The sequence below is a fragment of the Dama dama genome, chromosome 6 (genome assembly GCF_033118175.1).
Source record: "Dama dama isolate Ldn47 chromosome 6, ASM3311817v1, whole genome shotgun sequence".
Taxonomy (NCBI): domain Eukaryota; kingdom Metazoa; phylum Chordata; class Mammalia; order Artiodactyla; family Cervidae; genus Dama; species Dama dama.
In genome coordinates, this window is record NC_083686.1 from 14,618,781 (window position 1) to 14,643,037 (window position 24,257).

Here is a 24,257-nt window from a genome sequence, read left to right on the forward strand (position 1 = left end):
ATCATGACCCTAATCCCAAGAGGGCTCATGTGATTTTCCCTGCTTTAGAGAGGATGATACAGGCTCAAGAATATTAAGTAACATGCCCAAGATCACACAGTATATCTAATAATTTGTAAATGCAAATGTATTTGTTTCCCTAGCATGCTGTAACAAGTTACCACAAACTTAGTAGTATAAAAAATCAGAAATTTACTTTCTCACAATCTGGAGACCAGAAGTCCTAATTTAGTTGCACTGTACCCAAAATCAAGTTGTCAGTTGGGACTTCCTTGGTAATCAAGAGGTAAGAATCCACCTTCCAATGCCAGGGATGTGAGTTGGATCCCTGGTTGGGGAACCAAGATTCCACATGCCGTGGGGCAACTAAGCCTATGCACCACAACTAGAGAAGACTCAGGACAGCCAAAACAAAAAAAACCCAAGGTGTCAGAACCACACTCTTCCTGGGAGCTAGTGGGGACAATCCCCATTCTTTGCCTCAGGTGACTGCTGGCATCCTATGGCTTGTGGTCACAGCACTTTGCAGCACTCCAAATGATCACATTGCTTTCCTCTTCTCTGTTTGTGTCAATCCCCCCTCTAGCTCTCTATTATAAGAACACTTGGGATTTCATTTAGTGCTGACCTATATAATCTTGGGATTCCCTGATAGCTCAGTTGGTAAAGAATCTGCCTGTGATGCAGAGACCCCAGTTTGATTCCTGGATCGGGAAGATCTGCTGGAGAAGGGATAGGCTACCCACTCCAGTGTTCTTGGGCTTCCCTCATGGCTCAGCTGGTAAAGAATCTACCTGCAATGTGGGAGACCTGGGTTCGATCCCTGGATTGGGAAGATCCCCTGGATAAGGGAAAGGCTACCCACTCCAGCATTCTGAACTAAAGAATTCCATAGACTGTATAGTCCATGGGGTCACAAAGACTCGGACAGTACTGAGTGACTTTCACTTTCTTTCTGTATAATCTAGGCTAACCTTATCGCCTCAGCATCCTTAATTGCATCTGTAAAGACCCTCTTTCCATATTAGGTAACATTTACAGGTTCCAGGGTTTAAGACCTGATATCCTTTGGGGGTAATTATTCAGTCTACAACACCAGGATTCAAATTTAGGTTTGTATGACTGTAAGCTCAAATTCTAAACCATGCATTTGATCAGTAAATATTTATTACATACCTGATGTGTACAAGACAGTAGTTGGTACTGTAGATATAATAACGAGCAAAACCAATGATGTGGGAACTTCCCTGGTGGCTCACTGGTTGAGAATGCGAGCTCCCAATGCAGGAGGCCTGGGTTTGATCCCTGGTCAGGGAACTAGATCCCACATGCTGAAACTAAGAGTTCGAATGTGACAACAAACATCAAAGATCCTGTCTGCCACATCTAAGACTTGGCGCAGCCAAATAAATATTTTAAAAAAGAAAAGCAATCAGGAGCACTGTCCTCATGACTATAGACAGAGAGATAGATATTGATGAAACATTAAAAATGTAACCACACAAATAAATGCCAAGTTGCAACTATGATTGACATCACGAAGGGAGGTTCAGGGTGCTCTGAGAATTTATGATAGGTGGAAATGGTCAAGTCTGGGAAAATTCCACTTTTAAGAAGCAGCACTTGAGATGAGATCTGAAAGAAGAATAGGAGCCAGTTAGACATAAAATGGAGTAAAAGAAAAAACTCCTATACAGTCCTGTTGGCAGGATGTCTGGCAAATAAAAGTGTTCAGTAAAGCACTTGTCTGTTCCCTCTCCCCTCATTTCCTTAGAGAACCTATAGTGCAGCTACAGTGCTATTCAAAGAGGTATAGAATTACTATGGTGGGAGCCCCGCACATGTTTCTCTAGAGTCTTTCCGAGCAACACTCGCTGCAACAGTCCATGCAATAACTGTCTTCACAGGTTCATCCATAGCTGAACAATAAACAAATCAGTGATATAGCTTGCTTGCATGAGCAAGACAGGGCCCAAGGATCAAACTTAGTCTATTGTGTACTTGTTCTGAATGCAATCAGTGTTCCAGGATGAGACAGTACATGATCAAGGAGGATCAAAAAACCTTGAAAAATCATCCTCTAACAGAACATCTATTTTAAAAAGAAGAAGAAGAGGGCTTTGTTAACTCTTGGGCTTTTTATTAGACAAGTTGTTCAAAGATAATCTTTGCAAATGTTACTATGTGGTATATGAAAGAGATTTCACAGAATTTTTTCTGTGTTTGAAAGTAAATATTTTCCAAAAGTTTTCACTGATATTCTGTTAGAGTTGTTATGAGGAAGAAACAAAATTAGCTTATTCAACAATTAGCTGAAAAACAAGAATCTTGTTTCCACATTTAAAATCAGTAAATTTTTTTCTTTTTTGTGAGTTCCAGAGGGCCCATAAATAAACTTTCATCAGTATTTATAACTAAAGAAAGAACTTAGAAATATGGGTTTAGAACAAATCAAAACTACTACACATGGGAATTCTCTGATGGCCCAGTGATTGAGAATCTGAGCTCGCAATGCAGGGGGCATTTGATCCCTGGTCAAGGAACTAGATCCTCCATGCCACAGCTAAAGATCCCACATGTGGCAACTAAGATCCTGTGGGCCACAACTAAGACCCAGCACAGACAAATAAGTAAATGCAAAAAAAAAGCCAAAAAACTACTACACTCAGTTCAGTTCAGTTCGATCACTCAGTCATGTCCAACTCTTTGTGCCCCATGGACTGCAGCATGCCAGGCCTCCCTGTCCAACACCAACTCCCCAAAATCCCAGAGTTTACCAACTCCCAGAGTTTACTCAAACTGATGTCCCCTGAGTTGGTGATGCCATCCAACCATCTCATCCTCTGTCATCCTTGGTCATCCTCTGTCATCCTCCCCTTCTCCTCCTGCCTTCAATCTTTCCCAGCATCAGGGTCTTTTCTAATGAGTCAGTTCTTTGCATCAAGTGGCCAAAATGTTGGAATTTCAGCTTCAACATTAGTCCTTCCAATGAATATTCAGGACTGATTTCCTTTAGGATGGACTGGTTGGATCTCTGTGCAGTCCAAGGGACTCTCAAAAGTCTTCTCCAACACCACAGTTCAAAAGCATCCATTCTTGGGTGCTCAGCTTTCTTTATAGTCCAACTGTCATATCCATACATGACTACTGGAAAAACCATATCCTTGACTAGACAGGCCTTTGTTGGCAAAGTAACGTCTCTGCTTTTTAATATGCTGGATGAAGCAAAAGCTGACTATACTTGTAGCAGTGCTGAAAGGAAGAGAAGAGGAACTCTCTAGGCAAATCTCCATAAATATGAGTTCCCATCTCAGTCTTTCCATTCTTTTATTTCTCCAGAGTATCTGTGCTTTACAATTCTTATTAGTTAAAGGAGGGCATCTTCTGTATCGAATGCAATACCTTGTTTATTTAAGAATTAATGTGAATTTATAGTTGGGGAGGGGGAAGTTGTCCCCTCTCCCTATCTTAAATTCTTGTTGTTAGACTAATAATAAAATTGACACAAGACAGGTTAACAGGAGAAAAAGAAACATATTTTAACTCATGTACATGTAAATGGGACCTACGTGCATGCTCAGTCATGTCCAACTCTTTCAGACCCTATGGACTGTAGCCCACCAGGCTCCTCTGTCCGTGGGATTTCCCAGGCAAAAATACTGGAGTGGGGTGCCATTTCCTACTCCAGAGGAGATTCCTGGCCCAAGGATCACAGCCATGTCTCCTGTGTCTCCTACACTGGCAGGCAGATTCTTTACCACTGCACCACCTGGGAACTCCAAATGGGACCTAGCAAGTTAGTCACTCAGTCATGTCCTACTCTTTGCAACCCCATGGGCTGCAGCCTGCCAGGCTCCTCTGTCCACAGAATTCTCCAGGCAAGAATACTGGAGTGGGTAGCCATTCCTTTTTCCAGGGGATCTTCCTAACCCAAGGATCGAAACCACGTCTCCTGAATTGCAGGCAGATTCTTTACAGTCTGAGTCACCAGGAAAGACCCAAATGAGACTTAAGAAGTAGCCAAGGCAGACAGCTTTTATATTTTTTAGACAAAGAAACAATGTTTGGTGAGTAATTGACAGGACAAAGAAACTTAAGTTTGGGGTCCTCTGTTACTGAAGAATTTAAACAGAGTTTGGGCTTGGGGTAATGAATTAAAGAAGTAACCAAGGTTTGTTTATTCCTGCTTCTAGACCCCTATTCTTCCCTCTGAAGTAAACACAAGACATGATTCCTCATTCACGTCAGCAAGTGTTTCCTGTCCTGGTTAAAGGTACACTGAAGCACAAACTAGGGCTCATTCATGAGGCCCAGGACCCTGGACATTTGCGCCCCTCCTTTCTCAGTCCAGGAGATTTTATATGGGAGACATGGTATTCTCAAACACCTTCCTGTTTACACACTGGCCTATTTGGGAAAATAGACAAATTACTGGTAATCACTTTGAGAAATTCACATCCAAGTAGTACCTGGGTCTTTAACTTTAACGCTTTAAATATATAAATTTTTAACTATAAAATTTTACCATTAAATACAGAGCATAAATATGTGCATTTTTGTTTTGTGATTAAACTATGTGACATGTGGGACCTTTAGTTCCCCCAACCAGGGAACCTGTGCCCCCTGCAGTGGAAGCATGAAGTCTTAACCACTAAACCACCAGGGAAGCCCAAACTTATAAAGCTTTCCTTTTTTTGTCTTTTTTTATTTTATGTTACTTTTTTTTTTTTTTTTTTGGCCATGTTCTTGCTTGTGAGATCTTAGATCCCAAACTGGGGATTGAACCAGGCCCTTGGCAGGGAAAGCATGGAGTCCTGACCACTGGACTGCCAGGGAACTGCCTTGTGCTGCTCTTATGTCTGCAGATTTTTAAAAAATATTTGTTTATTTGGCTACATCAGGTTTTCATGTTGCGGCATGCAGGATCTTTAGTTGCAGCGTGTGAACTCTTAGTTGAGGTATGTGGGATCTAGTTCCCTGACCAGGGTTCGAACCCCAGGCCCCCTGCATTGGGAGCATGGCATCTTAGCCACTGAACCATTGAGGAAGTCCCATATCTGCAGATTTTTGAAATGTAAAGATAAATGGACAAATAGCTTAAAGGCTTCCCTGGTGGTGCTAGTGGTAAAGAACCCACCTGCCAATGCAGGAAATATAAGAGACAAGAGATGCGGGTTTGATCCCTGGATCAGGAAGGTGGCAACCTTCTCTAGTATGCCTTGTCCATGGAGAATCCCATGGACAGAGGAGCCTGGCAGGCTATAGTCCATGGGGTCACAAAGAATCGGACACGACTGAAGAGACTTTGCACGTATGCACAGTAAACATTAATTGTCAGACCTAAGTGGTGGCAAAATTCTAGATAAAAGTTACACTTTATACCATTCACCACTAAGAAAGAGGGACAATGCGTCATAGCCTCTTTGAGCTTTGCAGGTGGTATATATACAAGTGTAACTTGAATATACTTCTTTGACACATGTCTTGATTAACTCAGAACGCTGCCAGCTTTGAGTGTTGCCAGAATAACAAAGTACTCTAAGTCAGGTCCAGGCTGTGCTGCAAGCTTGCCTGCCTCTTGATCCATATGTCCCTGGATATGCATTGTGTAAGACTTAGCCATGATGGGTAAGGAAGCTGTGTGGAGTTCACAAAGCAAAACCTCAAGGGCTCTGGAGCAAGACTGTGCCTTCAACGGCAAAGAGCTCCTTGCTCTTAGAAAATTAGCTCCTGGCACGTTACTTGGCCCATGTGAATACCAAGTAGCTGACCATGGACAATCAAGTGACTAGGTGACCAAAGAGGGATACATGAACTCTATTTGTGCCATTAAAATAGCATTTAATATACTCAAGGCACAACTTTCAAATGATCTTCCAAAATTCTATAAGATTAGTAACTCTTTGGCTTGTTCCTTGTGTCTCCTTACACATATGTCCCAAAGAGATATCATTTACGTCCACTGTTCATTAAATTCTTAAAGAAATGGGGTCCTCTGTTTAATTTCTATGGTAGACATAGTTGTGATAATGAGAGAAGAATTCAGTGTGAGCAGGAGACAGACAGAGACCACATGGTGTAGAACTTTTCTGAAGAGGCCAAGGAGTTTAGATTTTATTCTAAATGCAATGAGAAGCCTCGAGTGAGTTAATCAGGAGAGGACAGGGTTTGATCTTCATTTCTAAAATATTACTCTGGCTACTATGAAGGAGAGTTGAGAAACAAGTGGTAGGTTGGGGGGGGGCGGTGTGATGAAGGCAGAATTTGTTATTTAAGATAAGAGATAGAGTGTGTTTGTGTGCCAGTTAGAATGATTCAGCATAAGTGCTATAAAGGGTTCCAGAGAATACCACTGTAGCATAAAAATTATTTTAAGTTGAAAGCACTTGAGAATAGGCTTTTTTCTGAACACCCTCATTGGCTTGGAGGCAGAGCCCCATCCCCCACAAATTCAATTGCCATAAATCCTCTCCCAAGAAGTTTTTGGAGTTTTGCACCTGGAGAAGATTGTCACAGATGTCTCAAAACTATCACGTCGTCCATCTATTCTCTTGCTGCTGCTGCTAAGTCACTTCAGTCATGTCCAACTCTGTGCGACCCCATAGACGGCAGCTCACCAGGTTCCCCCATCCCTGGGATTCTCCCACTGGATTCTCCCACTGGAGTGGGTTGCCATTTCCTTCTCCAATGCGTGAAAGGGAAAAGTGAAAGTGAAGTTGCTCAGTCGTGTCTGACTCTGCAACCCAATGGACTGCAGCCTACCTCACTCCTCCGTCCACGGGAGTTTCCAGGCAAGAGTACTGGAGTGGGATGCCATTGCCTTCTTTGATCTATTCTCTTATGGGCCTGTTAGTCTTTCCTAAAAGTCATCTGTTTTCCCTGCAGTGCCCTTCTCTCCCTCCCGTTTGCCTATTAAAATAGTATAGACGTCTCCAGTTCTAACCACCTCCTTGGGGCACATTTTTCTGTGAAGTCTTGTTGTTGTTGAGTAGCTCAGTCATGTTCGACTCTTTGAGACCCCATGGACTGCAGCACACCAGGCTTCCCTACCTTTCACCATCTTCTGAAGTTTACCCAAACTTACATCAATGGAATCGGTGATGCCATCCAACCGTCTCTTCCTCTGTCGTCCCCTTCTCCTCCTGCCTTCAGTATTTCCCAGCATCAGGGACTTTTCTAATGAGTTGGCTCTTCACATCAGGTGACCAAAGTATTAGAGCTTCAGCATCAGTCCTTCCAATGAATATTCAGGATTGATTCCCTTTAGAATTGACTAGTTTGATCTCCTTGCTGTCTAAGGGACTTTCAAGAGTCTTCTCCAGCACCACAATTATAAAGCATCAATTATTCGGCTGTCAGCCTTCCTATGGTCCAACTCACATCCATACGTGATTACTGGAAAGCCATAGATTTGACTGTAAGGACTTTTGTTGGTGAAGTGATGTATGTCTCTGCTTTTTAAAACGTTGACTAGGTTTGTCATAGCTTTTCTTCCTAGGAGCAAGAGTCTTTTAATTTCATGGCTGCAGTCACCATCTGCAGTGATTTGGGAGCCCAAGAAAATAAAGTCTGTCACTGTTTCCATTTTTTCCCATATATTTGCCATTGAGTGATAGGATTGCCTGCCATGATCTTAGTTTTTTGAGTGCTGAATTTTAAGCCAGCTTTTTCACTCTCCTCTTTCACCTTCATTAAGAGGCTCTTTAGTTCCTCTTTTGCCATAAGGGTGGTGTCATCTGCATATCTGAGGTTATTGATATTTCTCAGTTTGAGTTAAATATATGTCTTTTCTCTTGCTAATCTGATTTTTATGTGTTTAACTTGCAGAATCCCATCACTTAACATAAGAAGAGTAGGGAAAAAAAAAAAGGTTTTCCTCTCTGATGGTTAGAAAATTATTCAAAAGAGTGTCACAGGGACTTCCCTGGTGGCCCGGTGGCCAAGACTCCATGCTCCCAATGCAGGGGGCCCAGGTTCAATCCCTGGTCAGGGAACTTGATCCCAAACATGCTGCACTTAAGATTTTGCAAGTCACAACTGAAAAGACCTCACATGCTTCAATGAATACAGAAGATCCCATGTGAGGCAACTGACCTGGCACAGCTAAATAAATAAATAAACAAAATAAATATGTTTATTTAATGTGGAAAAAGAGTGTCACAGAGCTTACTCCTAGGGCTCTGGAGGACTTGCCTTCCAGGACAGAGAACTACTTGCCACAAAGAGGGAATAACTGCCAAAGTGAAGTTCTTCAAAACACTGGAAATGTAGGATACAGTTTTAGAGAAGGTTCAGAAAAAGAATGAGACCGGCATTTTACAGGAACAGATCACATTTAATGAGGCGAGAAGGGGCAGCAGTCAGATTAGTGAGCGGCTGCACTAACCCAAGAGAAGAGTAAGTGTATATAGGCATGTATGGGGAAATCTACTGTCTTAAGGGGGCCACTTCTTCTCCAAGGTTGTTCAGAGTAGTTATCTCTTAAATGGCTGGGGCAAGGAATTTTGGAGATCAGCCAGAGGCTGGACCTGCTGGGAGCTGGGCAAGTCAACCTTAATGTCTAATTTTTTTCTTTTGGTGAGAGTTTAACTCCAGGCTAGTTTGAGACGTGTAACTTTCCTTCAGCAAGGGCAGGGAGAACAGGAAGAGATGGGATCCTGTGTCCAGTGGGGAAATGGGAACAAGAGCTTCACACACAGAAACAGAAGAGGCAGTGAGCCTGCTGTCAGATGCAGTTTGATCGGTTTGGTAGCTGGGAGATGAGGACCTTTCTGGTGACTGCTGCTGTTTTTGTCAATGGAGACTGCTTCATCAGTGGGAGTGAGGGTCAGAAAAGAAGTATAGGCATTTTAAAGACAGAAGACATGTGGAACAGCCCCTTTTCGAAAGAGGGGGGGGACAAGAAACACCATTGGACATTTCTTCTCAGGGAGTACTTAACAGCTATTTGAGATTTGTGTTCTCGAATTCGGTCTGCACACTTGAGGCTGTTTATTTGTTTTCAGGAATGCTCAGCTTCTTGGTGTAAGCACAGAGAAGCAGCAGAACTTAACAAGAGCTGGATTGGAGACTTCCCTGGGGGTCCAGTGGCTAAGACTTTGGGCTCCCAATGGAGGGGGTGCAGGCTCGATCCCTGATCAGGGAACTAGACCCCACATGCCACAACTAAGACCCGGCACAGCCAAATAAATAGTAAATAAATAAATATTAAAACAAAAACAAAAAAACCAGACCTGGACCTTCACCAGGTGTGTCTAATGGAGGGAGGGAGACTCTGAAGGATGAAGACCACAAAGAGTCATGGAATCTGAGCTGGGTAAGGAGAGGAGGGAGGAAAGAGTCAGGTACTCAGTGATCAGAAGTGGGAGAGTCAGCTGACTGAAGGACACCCCTCAAGCAGCTGCTGTAACAGGCGAATTTAAGTGGGGAAATTAGCAGGAGGAGAGAGGTGTCAGTAAGAGTGGGAGGCTCCAAGTAGAGGTTGGGCTACGTTGCAGTTTCTGGGGATGTCAAGATCATGAACACAACCCTGGGAAAGGGGGTTACAGAGAACTGAGTAGAAGACCCACCTGTCATTTGGGGGCCTCATTCTAGTCTCATCTCTGCACACTGTTCTCCCATGTGTAACTGTTTTCACCATTGCACAATAGTGGTGGATTTGGCAGCTCTCGAGGGACAGCATCAATGTTTATGAAAGAGCAATGATCTCTCAAAGATTATCAATGGCAGGTAGGCTTAAGGCAGAGCAAATAGACTTGTAATTCACACAGGGAAATCATGACGGAGTTCTGGCAGCCTCATAAAGTTCAAGAGAAAATCGAGAGTATAAATCGGGGACTTCCCTGGTGATTCAGTGGCTAGGACTCTGAGCTCCCAATGCAAGAGGCCCTGGTTCAATTTCTTGTCAGGGAAGTAGATCTCCCACACCGCAACTCAGAGTTCACATGCCGCAGTTAAGGACCCCACATGCCTCAGAAGATCAAAGATCCTGTGTGTTGCAACTGAAGCCCAGCCCAGTCAAATAAATGTGGAGGTCAAATAAATGTACCAAGGTCACAGGATACAAATCTCTGGAACTCACTAAGCTCTGGTAACAACTGTGGCCAAGAGCCCTCGGATCTAAACCAGGTCTAGACCAGTTCCCTGATCCCATATTAGGTAAAATACCTACCCTATTACCCACCCTATAGTATCCTAACCGAACACCTAATGCCATAATTCCTGTAGGAACTTTCCCTGTCTTGAGGTCCCATCACTTCATGGCAAATAGATGGGGAAACAATGGAAACAGTGACAGACTATTTTCTTGGGCTCCAAAATCACTGCAGATGGTGACAGCAGCCATGAAATTAAAAGATGCTTGCTCCTTGAAAGAAAAGCTATGACCAACCTTGACAGCATATTAAAAAGCAGAGACATTACTTTGCCAACAAAGGTCTGTCTAGTCAAAGCTATGGTTTTTCCATTAGTCACGTATGGATATGAGAGTTTGACCATAAAGAAGGCTGAGCATCAAAGAATTGATGCTTTTGAACTGTGATGTTGGAGAAGGCTCTTGAGAGTCCCTTGGACTGCAAGGAGTTCAAACCAGTCAGTCCTAAAGGAAATCAATCCTGAATATTCATTGGAAGGACTGATGCTGAAGCTGAAGCTCCAGTACTTTGGCCACCTGATGCGAAGAGCTGACTCATTAGAAAAGACCCTGATGCTGGGAAAGATTGAAGTCAGGAGGAGAAGGGGATGACAGAGGATGAGATGGTTGTGTTGCAGGAAGGGGGACCCCTTCCAGGGCCCAAAACTGGGCTCTTGTCTAACACTTGGAAATGAATTGTCCAAGGAGACACATGTGCTGACAAAGCAAGAGATTCTATTGGGAAAGGGTTCCCCGGGCGGAGAGCAGGAGGGTAAGGGAACCCAGGAGAACAGCTCTGTCACATGGCTTGCAGTCTCGGGTTTTATGGTGATGGGATTAGTTTCCGGGTTGTCCTTAGGCAATCCTTCTGACTCAGAGTCCTTCCTGGTGGTGCAGGCCTTGTTCATCCAAGATGGATGCCAGAGAGAAGGATTCTGGAAGGTGGTCGGAGTGGTGGTGTCTCCTTTTGACCTTTCCCAAACTCTTCTGGTTGGTGGAGGCTTATTAGTTCCCTGTTCCTTACCAGGACCTCCTGTTGTAAACCAGCTCATGCAAATGTTTCCTAGGGTGCCTGGCCAGGGTGGGCGGTTTCAATCAGTGTGCTTCCCCTAACAGTTGGATGGTATCATCGACTCAATGGGCATGAGTTTGAGCAAGCTCCAGGAGATGGTGAAGGACAGAGGAACCCGGTGAGCTACAGTACATGGGGTTGCAAAGAGTTGGACAGGACTGATTGACTGAACAACCACAAGCCTGTGAAAGGGTTCAGCTCTCCCACTCTAAAAGACTTTATTCTCCTTTATTCTGCCTCTTGTCTGGAAATTCTTTTCCAACCCACCTACAGACCACAACAATACATAAATATTAAAACATATGTTTATAAACCAATCTGGCCTGGAAGGTTACAGACAATAAAAGTGACAGAAACAGAAGCGTTTGAGTGCTTTTGCTGATGATGAAGTAAACTGCTCAGTAGAGAGAAAGAACTGAATTAAACAAATTCCCTCCGATTTCTAGGGTCACGATTTAGGAACAGATAACCCTGCATACTCTTCTGTTTAGTCCCTCATCTCTCCATCCGTGTCTGTGCTCGGTCGTGTCTGACTCTTTGCAACCCCATGGACTGTATGTAGCCCACCAGGATCCTCTGTCCATGGGATTTTCCAGGCAAGAATACTGGAGTGGGTTGCCATTTCCTCCATGGGGAGGGTTTTCGCATGAAATGAATCCAGATTTAATAAATATCCACAGCAGCCTGACAAGGAAAACAAGTAACAATAAAACGAAGGTGGAGATTATAGAAAACTGATTCTGAATCTCTTTTCCTCATACAAGGTTTACCCAAGTCACTAAATAACAGAAAACAGTAAACAAATTAGATGGAAACAGCATTAAGTTCCAGGGCAGAGTAAATGTCACTCTCTTTCAAAGCCTGGTTTAAAAATTGTATAGTCTGAACATTACATATACAGAATTTCTTATTTAAGATATTCAGCTCCAATTCAAGTCTCATTTATGAGGCAGGTCTATGAACACCAGTTGATTTAACATGTATGTGGTTTCACAGCTTTACCATCTTGTTCACTAATTTACTGATAGAGACCACAAACTTAGATAATTTCCTTATAGTGTGTTTTCTTACTGGCCATTGGATTTATAGATGACAATTTTCTGAAATTTCCACTACCGTGGCTGAATTATTCTTAGTAATTATTAACTTTTATACCCATCTGACCCTCTTTTCTTTGATTCAATCAATACCTTTTATCACCTTTAAAAATACAGAGTTAGGTTTACTATTCCAGCTCAGGGTAACTGTATTATATTTTTAAAGAATCTAGTGAGTAAAATTTCAGTTATCTTCCAAAGTGCTACTGAAATGTTATTCACTGCCCCATTGTTACAGCAGGTGAGTAGCTAGGTATGAGCAGAGAAATGGAGGCAGGGGCCAGAGGGCAGGAAATTATACATCTTATAAACAGCGAGGGCCCATAGACAGACAAAAGAAAGCAGGAACCTTCAGATTGACAGGAAACCACACATTCTGGGTGATAACGCCCCAATGGCAAATAAAGAAGATGGGGGAAAGGCAGGACTCTCCTGCATTCAAATGTAGCCTTTCGCTCATTGTGCTTTCATTCCCAGGTGGCGCTAGTAGCAAAGAAGCCGCCTGCCAACACAGGAGACAAAAGAGACACGGGGTAGGGAAGATCCCCTAGAGGAAGGCATGGTAACCCACTCCAGTATTCTTTCCTGGAGAATCCATGAACAGAGGAGCCTGCCAGGCTACAGTCCATAGAGTCCAAGAGTCGGACACGACTGAAGTAACTTAGCAGTAAGGTTAGCCTTACAGATAAGAAGTGCCCATCATGCACTGATGCCATGACACTTCTGATCTAAGCTAAATAAGGACAAAAATCCCTCCTCTCCTCGGGAAAATGGAGCTGGGATGAAAATCACGAAAGATGACTTCCAGACTCCTCCTTCCCTCGTGACTATTCCACTCCTTCATTTGTATGCCTCTCATAACCAGCTCGGGGCTTCCTAGGTAGCTCAGTGGTAAAGAACACCCCTGCCAATGTAGGAGACTCAGATTCTATCCCTGGGGTGGAAAGATGCCCTGGAGAAGGAAATGGCAACCCACTCCTGTATTCTTGCTGGGAAACGCCATGGACAGAGGAGCTTGGAGGGCTACAGTCTATAGGGTCACAAAGAGTTGGACACAACTGAGTGACTAAATAACAGTGACATAACCTAGTTGCCAAAGAAACTCAAGGCTGCTCTTCATCTGTCTGCCCACTCTTGCTCTGAGAGTGTATTCTTGCTTAAATAAACTTTCACTTTACTTTCTTAACCTCTCTGCTTTCACAATGAAGAATCTTAAATCCACCCAGAACACCATTATGAAGAAATATATTTAAACACCATTCTTTAATCACTTATACTAGCAAAAAAAACTACAGTGAGGAACTTCCGAGGAACTTCCGGATGGCCCAATGGTAAGAGTCTGCCTTCCAACACAGAGGATAAGAGTTCAATCCCTGGTCAGGGAATTAGATCCTACATGCCTCAACTAAGAGTTCACATGACACAACTAAAATATCATGCATGCTGCATATTAAGACCTAACACAGCCAAAATTATATAAACAATTTTTTAAAAAGTTACAGTGAAAAAGCTGAAAACTAAAGGAAAGACATGATCCCTTAGCATTAGGTGTGATTTGCAAATAAGGAGATAAGTAAAACCCACCAGCAAGAGTTAATTTGCTCATACTACAAACAAGGAAACTTCTTTAAAAAACCAAAATAAATAAGGAAACTTCTGAGACTAACTAGGGCTTGGATAAGTAGTTCTCAATTGAGGATTAAAATGAACCAAAGGGCAAAACAGAGGCCTTCCTAAGGAGGAATAACCAGGATCTTCACAACAATGGGTAATTTGGGGGGGGGGAGTATATTAACAATTAATAATATTAATATGCATTAATTCCCAAAGACACACTTAAACAGTAATTGATTAGATTTTTGTTCAGTTATTTCAAATAACATTAAAGGAAAGCATGAAGTTTAAAAATTACTTTTAAAAGTCAAAATGACTTCAAGCCTAAAAAAAAAAGCCTAGAAACAAATATTCAGTTGCTTGTCCTAGTTGTCCTGGGCCTAATGGCCAATATGTACAGGGTAAGAAACCCCAGACCAGCCTGACTTTAAATGCTGTTTGTGTTTCACTCAAACATGCCAGGAACGTCCCACCTCAGGGCCTTTGCACTTACAGATATGCACTGACTTGCAGTATAAACCTATTTCTTTCTGTAGATCCTGACATAAAATATTTTAAAGACACTATATTACATCAAGCTGCTCCCACTTCTGTACATGCTCTTGCCTGAGGTTTCCTAAACCCAGGAAGAGAAGTATATTATATTTCTATATAATGAAATTCATTGATAAAGTGGTTGTATTTTTTAAACTAGATGATTTTGTCTTTCCATCATCTTTCACACTTTATATACTACTGTGGCTTTATTTGAGTATATCACACATTTTAGATTTCATGCAAAAATGTGAAAGAAAGAGAATTCCCTGGTGGTCCATTGGCTAGGACTCCATGGTTCCAGTGCAAGGGGTTCTGCGTCCAATCCCTGGTCAGGGAACTAGATCTCATATGGCAGAACTGAAGCTCCTGCGTGCTATGATTAAGACCTGGCACAGCCAAATAAAATAGATAATTTTTTTTTAATGTGAAAGAAAAATGTTGTTGGAGTGGTATTTTCCTCACAGTCTTTAATTAAAAAGAAGATAAAGAGTTTGGTTAGATGTACTCAGCTTGTGATTGTGAGAGAACTCAAGGTACCAGTGTGTAACAGGAAGGTGGATAAAAGGTATAAAGTTCAGGAGAAAGATCAAGATCAGAGCAGTACATTTGTGAGTCACTCTGCTATAGACTGAATATTCCCATATTCATATCTGGAGGAGGAAGTGGCAACCCACTCCAGTTTTCTTGCCTGGAGAATCCCATGGACAGAGGAGCCTGGTAGGCTGTAGTCCATGGGCTTGCAAAGAATTGGACTTGACTGAGTGAGCTTGCACCCATGCATATTCATATGTCATGGTATTTGGAGAGGGGGCCTTTGAGATGTAATTAGATCATGAGGGCAGAGTCCTCCTGAGTGGAATTAGTGCCCTTATAAGAGGGTTTGTATTTGGGCTGTTGACAAACACCCCAAAATGTGGAAAGGAGCTTTGGAACTGAGCGGACCTGGAAAGAGTTTTGAGGTACGTGCTAGAAAAAGCTATATGGGGGCTTCCTTGGTGGTCCAATGGTTAAGAATTTGCCTTCCAATGCAGGGGCTGTGGGTTCCATCCCTGGGTGGGGAACTAAGATCCTACATGCTACAGGCAACTGAGCCCATGCTCCACGACTAGAGAGGCCTGAGCACTCTGGAGCCCGAACACCACAACTAGAGAAGCCTACTTGCCACAACAAAGAGCCCCATGTGAAGAGGGAAGACCCAACACAGTCAAAAAACAGAGAAAACAAAAAAGAAATAATTCACGTTGTTATGAATGAATCATTGAAGATAATTCTGATGAGGACCCAGAAAGAAAAGAGGGGAGCTATAGAAAAAAACCTGTCTTTCTAAGAATACCTCAGTAATCCTGACCAGAATGATGGTAGAAATATTGAAATGCAGCATCACCCTGTGGGGCTCCTGGGAATGGTAGCCTTTCTACATACTCCATTTCTTGTTTGTAGGAAGCAGGCTTCAGCCTCCATCACTTTGCCTGAGTTCCAAAGAGCAGGTTCAAACACTTGCTAATCAGGGAAGGAGGGGATGCCAAGATAAGGGAGGAGAGGTCAAGAAAGAATAATGCAGCCTTGGAGCAAGGGCTGAGTTCTGCCTCAAGTTCAGTTCAGTCGCTAAGTGAACTGAAGTGTCCAACTCTTTGCAACCCCATAGACTGCAGCACACCAGACTTCCCTGTCCATCACCAACTCCCAGAGCCTGCTCAAACTCATGTCAATCAAGTCAGTGATGTCATCCAACCATCTCATCCTCTGTTTGTGCCCTTCTCCTCCTGCCTTCAATCTTTCTCAACATCAGGGTCTTCTCCAGTGAGTCAGTTCTTCGCATCAGGTGGCCAAAGTATTGGAGTTTCAGCTTCAGCATCAGTCCTTCCAATGAATATTCAGGACTGATTTTCTTTAGGATTGACTGGTTTGATCACCTTGCAGTCCAAGGGAGGTGAAAGAGTCTTCTCCATCACCACAGTTCAAAAGTATCATTTCTTCACTTCTCAGTTTTCTTTATAGTCCAACTCTCACACCCATACATGACTACTGGAAAAACCATAGCTTTGACTAAATGGACCTTTGTTGGCAAAGTAATGTCTCTGCTTTTTAATATGCTGTCTAGGTCAGTCATAGCTTTTCTTCCAGGAGCAAGCGTCTTTTAATTTCATGGCTGCAGTCACCATCTGCAGTGATTTTTGAGCCCCCCCCAAAAATAAAATCTCTCACTTTTCCCATTGTTTCCCCATGTATTTGTCATGAAGTGATGTGACCAGATGCCATGATCTTAGCTTTCTGAATGCTGAGTTTTAAGCCAATTTTTTCACTCTCCTCTTTCACTTTCATCAAGAGGCTCTTCAGTTCTTCTGCCATAAGGGTGCCTCAAGGGATACACTTAATATCTTTGATCTCCTCTACAAAACTAAAAACCCCAAGGAATGGAAGATTCTAATCACCTGATGAAGCAGTCTTCATTCCACAGAGCAAGTCCCAGTTTGATAACTTCAACAACCACAGAAGCTCATCAGGAAACCACCTGAGGCCAGATTAAAGGAATGTAGGCCCTGCACACACTCAGATCCTTATCAACAAACCCCCCCTCCTTGAACCATTGCTATAAAACTTCTTACCATATCCTCCCAAGTAGGGGGACACACAGTTTTGAGGGCATCAGCCTACTGTGTCCTCCTTTGCCCAGCAAAGCAATAAAACTACTCTTTTTTTTTTTTTTTTTTTGAGTATAATTGCTTTATAATGTGTGTTAGTTTCTGCTGTGTAACAATGTAAATCAGCTGTATGTATACATATATCCCCCACTTGGACCTCCTTCCCACCATTCCCATCCCACCCGTCTAAGTGATCACAGAGCACCAAGATGAGCTCCCTGTGCTAAATAGCAGGTTCACACTAGCTATCTAATTTACACATCAGTTCAGTTCAATTCAGTCGTTCAGTCATGTCCGACTCTTTGCAACCCCATGAACTGCAGCACACTAGGCCTCCCTGTCTTTCACCAACTTCCGGAGTTTACCCAAACTCATGTCCATTGAGTCAGTGATGCCATCCAACCATCTCATCCTCTGTCATCCCCTTCTCCTCCCACCTTTAATCTTTCCCAGCATCAGGGTCTTTTCAAATGAGTCAGTTCTTTGCATCAGGTGGCCAAAGTATTGGAGTTTCAGCTTCAACATCAGTCCTTCCAACAATGAACATTCAGGTCTGATTTCCTTTAGGATGGACTGGTTGGATTGAAGAAGTAATTCATAGGGCCTGGACTCCATCTCAGGCCTGTCTGTGCTGATCGTGCGCGGCCACCTCTCCAGTGGACTCTGAACTCTGTGCTTAGCACCTGTGGGAATGACAATGGAAGGATAAGACCCCCCTCTGGGCAGGGGAATCTTGAAGAAGAGAAAACAGACACTAATCACCCCTTCCTCCGGACACTATCTATCAGAATGTAAGCACAGGCTTATCAGTTATTAACTGTTTGGAATGTAACTGCGGGTTTATTGATTATTGACTGTTTGAACACGTAACACGTGAATGATGGGGTTATTGTAGTTGTATTTACCCTTCTTTTGTTTATGTAAGTCTCAAGGGAATTGGGGTAGTGGGTTTGGACACATGGGGTATAAAAGATTTTCACAAATGCTGGTCAGGGTCCTTGGCTAAGAGGAGACTCTGCCTTGGGCCCGCCGGTGTAGTAAACTGCACTCCACTATCTGCATTGTCCTTCTGAGTGAGTTTGTTTCCTGGAAAGCATGGCTATAACAGGATCTCCTTGCAGTCCAAGGGACTCTCGAGAATCTTCTCCCACACCACAGTTTAAAAGCATCAGTTCTTTGGTGCTCAGCTTTCTTTACACATGGGAGTGTATATATGTCAATCCTAATCCCCCAATTAATCTTGTCAGCTACAAACTGGCACTTGCCAATAGCATTTGCCAGCATTCAACAGCAACAAGGGCATTTGCCATCAGCCTGTGCTGCTGTAGCTGCTGACCTTTGAAATTTCCTGAAGGGATTTCAGGGTAGAAAATGAGGCACTCTGTGCTTCAGAGAAGCTGGTAGAACAGGTCTTTAGAGAGTCAGATAATCTTTTTCAGGAACTTATTTCATGATCCCAGCACTAAATCCCTTCTTGGTGACATCAGCTTCTCCTGACTAGCAGAAAACCTTTGGAAAATGAGTGCCTGATCTCACTGAACTCCCCCTTTACCAAAACTACCCTCCCCCACTGCCTCTTTGGAACAGTTCCTCATAGCTATCTGAGGCACTGTCTCCCAGGCTGCAGGCCTCATTTTGCCCCAAATAAGACTTAACTTGCAACTCTCAAGTTGTGCATCATTTTAGTTGACAATCCCAATGTTATAGCCACACTTGTCCAAACCCACCAGCCCAAATCCCTTGAGGCTTACAAAGGAAGGGTAAATACAATCACAATAACCCCATCGTTCACGTGTTATGTGTAATCAATAAGCCCGGGGTTACATTCCAACCAGTTAATAACCGATAAGCCTGTGGTTACATTCCTTTGGATACTGTCCAGAGGCAAGATTGATTAGTGCCTGTTTTCTCTTTGGCTTCAAGATTCCCCTGCCCAGAGGGGGTCTTATCCTTCCATTGTCATTCCCACAGGTGCTAAGCACAGAGTTCAGAGTCCACTGGAGAGGTGGCCGTGCACAACCAGCACCGACAGGCCTGAGATGGAGTCCAGGCCCTATGAATTCCTTCTTCACCATGACCCAAAATCTGAGATTCAGTTCAGTACTGGTGCACAGAGGCTGTGTTCTGACATCCAGATGGATGTTGAAGGCCATTCTGTTGAGGTCTTGATGCCAAAAGCTCAGCTTCTCTGTACAGCAGTGCTGAATCGAATCTCAGAGACAGAGATTTGGGTGAAACAGAAAAAGATAGCTTCTTGTTGCTTTGCCAGGCAAGGGGGGCCACAGCAGGATCCAGCTCTCAAAAGCTGTGTCCCAGCCTGGAGGATTTGATGAGAAGTTTTATAGCAATAGTTCAATGGTGGGGTTGTTCACATGATTAGGGTGTGCAGCATCTCACGTAGTTGGTCTCCTAATCTTAATGAGCCTCTCTTGTCTCTTTTGACATCAAGGCTGTATATATTAAATATGCTTATTTAACGTATATGCAGAGTACATTATGAGAAATGCTGGGCTGGATGAGGCACAAACTTGAATCAAGATTGCTGGGAGAAATATCAATAACCTCAGATATGCAGATGACACCACCCATATGGCAGAAAATGAAGAAGAACTAAAGAGCCTCTTGATGAAAGTAAAAGAGGAAAGTGAAAAAATTGGCTTAAAACTCAACATTCAGAAAACCAAGCTCATGGCATCTGATCCCATCACTTCATGGCAGATAGGTGGGGAAATACTGGAAACAGGGACAGACTTTATTTCTGGGGGCTCCAAAATCACTGCAGATGGTGACAGCAGCCATGAAATTAAAAGATGCTTACTCCTTGGAAGAAAAGTTATGACCAAGCTAGATAACATATTAAAAAGCAGTGACATTACTTTGCCAACAAATGTCCATCTAGTCAAAGCTATGGTTTTTCCAGTAGTCATGTATGGATGTGAGAGTTGGACTATAAAGAAATCTGAGTACCCAAGAATTGATGCTTTTGAACTGTGGTGTTGGAGAAGACTCTTGAGAGTCCCTTGGGCTGCGAGGAGATCCAGCAAGTCCATCCTAACGGAGATCAGTCCTGGGTGTTCATTGGAAGGACTGATGTTGAAGCTGAAACTCCGGTACTTTGGCCACCTGATGTGAGGCACTGACTCATTAGAAAAGACCCTGATGCTGGGAAAGATTGAAGGCAGGAGGAGAAGGGGACAACAGAGGATGAGATGGTTGGATGGCATCACCAACTCAAAGGATATGAGTTTGAGTAAATTCTGGGAGCTGGTGATGGACAGGGAGGCCTGGTGTGCTACAGTTTGTGGAGTCGCAAAGAGTCGGACAGACTGAGCAACTGAATCGAACTTAGCTCTTTTATCTTGCCTAAGGTGGTTTCTTGGCTCCTCCCTTGATCAGCAACTGTTGAAATCTGCTCTTTGGAACTCAGGGAAAGTCATGGATGCTGGAGTCTTGCCTACAAGAAATGGGGGACAAAAAAGTCCTTCCATGCCCAGGAGTCCCACAAGGATCCATTTGGTTTCAGTCTCAGGTGGAAATGAACAATATATTATTGGAAATTTCTATAAAATGGCAAAAAAAACTTAGCCAAATTGTGTTCAAGTTCTAGTGTTTTGCTGAAAGTAGCACTTGCAAGCAGTGAAATTGGATATTTAGCTGAAGCTATTACTAAGCAATGGAGAAGGAAATGGCAACACACTCCAGTGTTCTTGTCTGGAGAATCCCAGGGATGGGGGAGCCTGGTGGGCTGCCCTCTATGGGGTCGCACAGAGTCGGACACAACTGAAGCGACTTAGTAGCAGCAGCACCATTAGTAAGCAAAGTGTTAAGGAGTGACCTGGATCTTCCTGTTAGGGGAAGCACACTGATTGAAACCGCCCACCCTGGCCAGGCACCATAGTAACTATTTGCATGAGTTGTTTTATGACAGGAGATCCTGATAAGGAATACGGAACTAATAAGCCACCACCTACCAGAAGAGTTCGGGAAAGGTCAAAAGGAGACACCGCGTGTCTGTCTACTTCCCAGAATCCCTCTTGCTAGCATTCATCTTGGCTGAGCGATGCGTGCGCCACCAGGAAAGACTCTGAATTAGAATGATTGGCCAAAGACCACCCGGAAACTAATCCCATCACCATAAAACCCAAGACTTCGAGCCACTCAGCAGAGCAGTTCTCCTGGGTTCCCTTACCTACTGCTCTCCACCTGGGTGCCCTTTCCCAATAAAACCTCTTGCTTTGTCAGCACATGTGTCTCCTCGGACAATTCATTTCCGAGTGTTAGACAAGAGCCCAGTTTCAGGCCCTGGAAGGGGTCCCCCTTCCTGCAACAAACGGCGACTCTGGTGGGACTCTTCTTTGCTGAGACTGACATCCTGACCACTCGGGGTACTCAGGGGCCAGCTTGCCTGCCAATGGACCAGACCCAGCGGCTGCAACTGGGACCCTTTTGTCCCTGGTCTCCTCCTGACGCGAACAACTGGCCAGAGTGCCCCAACCAGTAAGGAACAAGAGACTTCATCGACCTCTCTCCTCTTCCCTCTCTTTTTCCTCTCCTTAGCCCTTCCTATCCTTCCTGTTTTTCTAGTCCCCCAGTCCTGGACGCAGGAATCTGGTTGAAGGGCCTCAGCTTGAGCTGAGGATTGGAGACTGATCATCTCCTCTTGGCAGAGAACTCGAATTTTCTGGTCTGGTTTCTGGTAGGGCTGAGTACCAGTCCTCCCTTCTCTGGAAGCCCGGGGAAAATCCTGTAACACCTGGGTGTCTGCAGCTGGCAGGAGACGTCTGTAAGGCCACCCCTTTTGCCCCCCTTTCCCGCCTCCTTCTCCTTCTTTCAACCTGGCTTCCTTTCCTCCTTTTGAAATCTTTGAAGACATCTGAAGTTTTGTGTCTCTATAGAAAGTTTTCTGAGAGACTATATTCTTGTATTTAAGGGAGTGTCTGATGAGGACTGCCAGGTTTATATGTGTGTGTTTTAACTCTGTTCTGTGTTGTGATTTGTGACGGCCATTTTGCTTTGGCCACCATTTAGACCTGCCACCGTTTTGTTAGAACTTGATTTTCTTTCCCTGTTCCTTGAGTTCCTTGAGACCAGGGCTGGGGAACACTTATCTAGACCATCTCTAACTCCTGAGACTGAGAGAAAAAGGAAAAAGCCTTTAAAAATGTTATTTATTTAAATTTTATATTGTAATATCTAATTCATGACCAAACTTAGAAAATGAAGCTAGATCTTACACTGTGTCTGTCTAAATATGTCTTGGTATGTCTTTGTCTCTGGGTAATATTTTTTAGGTTAATTTGTAAATGAGCTCTATTTAATTGGCTTAAAAAAAGGTAAGCGCTTACAAATCAAATAATTCTAAATTAATAAATTCCAGGTTCAGGTGAACTGGGAAATATTCAGTATTAAATACCTGATATTAATGTTTGTTTGTTGACCTATCTAATATAGACATGTCAGAATCATTAACATCAAGTAGAATATTTTCATTGTACCTAGGTTTAATATAAGTTAAATATTATACCTGTTACAAGTTTGTCAACAAGGAAATTACCTTGAGTGAAAAAACTTCTAAAAATGTAAATGAGATATGAGTTTATATATAAACTCTATTAAGAATAATTATTCTTTAAGAATATCTGTCTACAATAATCTCCCCAGATTGGCGTAACTTGAATTTCTCAGGGTTGTGCTAAACTAAGTATTGGAAGTCTACTAAATAATTAGGTCATTTCCAAATGAAATAAGATTTTGAAACATTTACTACTAAACACTGATTTCCTTTTACAGAAAAAAAACTAAAGAGATTTGGGACTATAAATGAATAATGTTTGATGCCATCCTAAAATGTTGTAAGAAAGCAAGGGTTTTAGAAATTATCACTGGTATTTATACTCACCAATCTATAAAATGCTAATATAAAAGTTAGCTCTTGGTTGCTAAAGGAAAGCAGGAAGTGTGCTTTCAGTAAAAAAAAAAAAAAAAGGTATGAAAAAATACTAAAAAGAGTAATGCATGATCAGGATTTTCTAAAATTGGATTACAATTAGTTAGATACATGGATTTTGTTAGGAATGAAACGGCCGTAAGAAAACTGGTTAGAGCCAATTAGGTCCAAGATGGCAGAGCTGACTTTCACTAGACATTGAGCCTTGATATTTACTCCCATTGTGACATATCAACAAGCTAACCATCAACATTGACTAAATCTGACCAAATGTTCTAAATGCTTTTAATTGATCTTTTCGATAAAACTTCCTAAATTGAATTCTTTTGAAGTTCCTTTGACCTCTAGCTAACTCTGGGGTGCTTCAGAGGGCCCCTGAAACATCCCAAAGAGAGATATTAAACCGTGTTTATTTGGTTGGTTAAATTACATGAAAAAGATTATCAAATGAGTAATAAATCTGCCCATGTTATAATGTATGGTAAAATTACTAATACAGATATCCTAGAAATTATATGGAGTTCTTAACATTTTGATGTATCTTGGTGTTCTAATGAGAAACCTGATGACTTCACAAAAGTTAACAAAGGACTGAATGAACCAGTGAATATGCTTATAACTTTTATGTTTTCTATCTAAAAAATTACAGGTTTGAATCTTGTGTTTTTTGGGAGTAGGGAAAACCTTCCTCTCAAACTAATTATGAAAATAATTTGGTAAAATTATACATTATAAACAAAACAATTATATTTTCTCTCTATCTGACTCCTCCAGAAATTTGAAACTCTTAGGTTTCCAGTAAGTTTATCAAATGAGCTAGGAAGGTTATCTCACTAACAGGTACAAAAATCTCAAAAAATTTTTGAGACCTTAAAAAGAAAAGAGTTCACCTAGATTTGTTAGGCAAAATCTGTGATAAAGCCTTTGGTGTGAGTTTCCCAGCCCTGTTTTATATTAAAAATTCAGTTTGAGATTCTATAAGTGTTTCAGCAAAATAAAAAGTCTATAATCAATTATGATTATATAAATCATCAGACCAAAATTAGTGAGAACAGACCTATTTTGCAAACAAACTAGCCTTAATTTGGTTATATTTGATAAAAATGAGGGTAACTTTGGGGAGAAAGAGATATTTCAAAAAATGTTAAATCCCAGTTTGTTAATGGAGGTCTGCATGTAGTAAGACTCATTTCTTGGATAGTTCCTTGCTGTTATG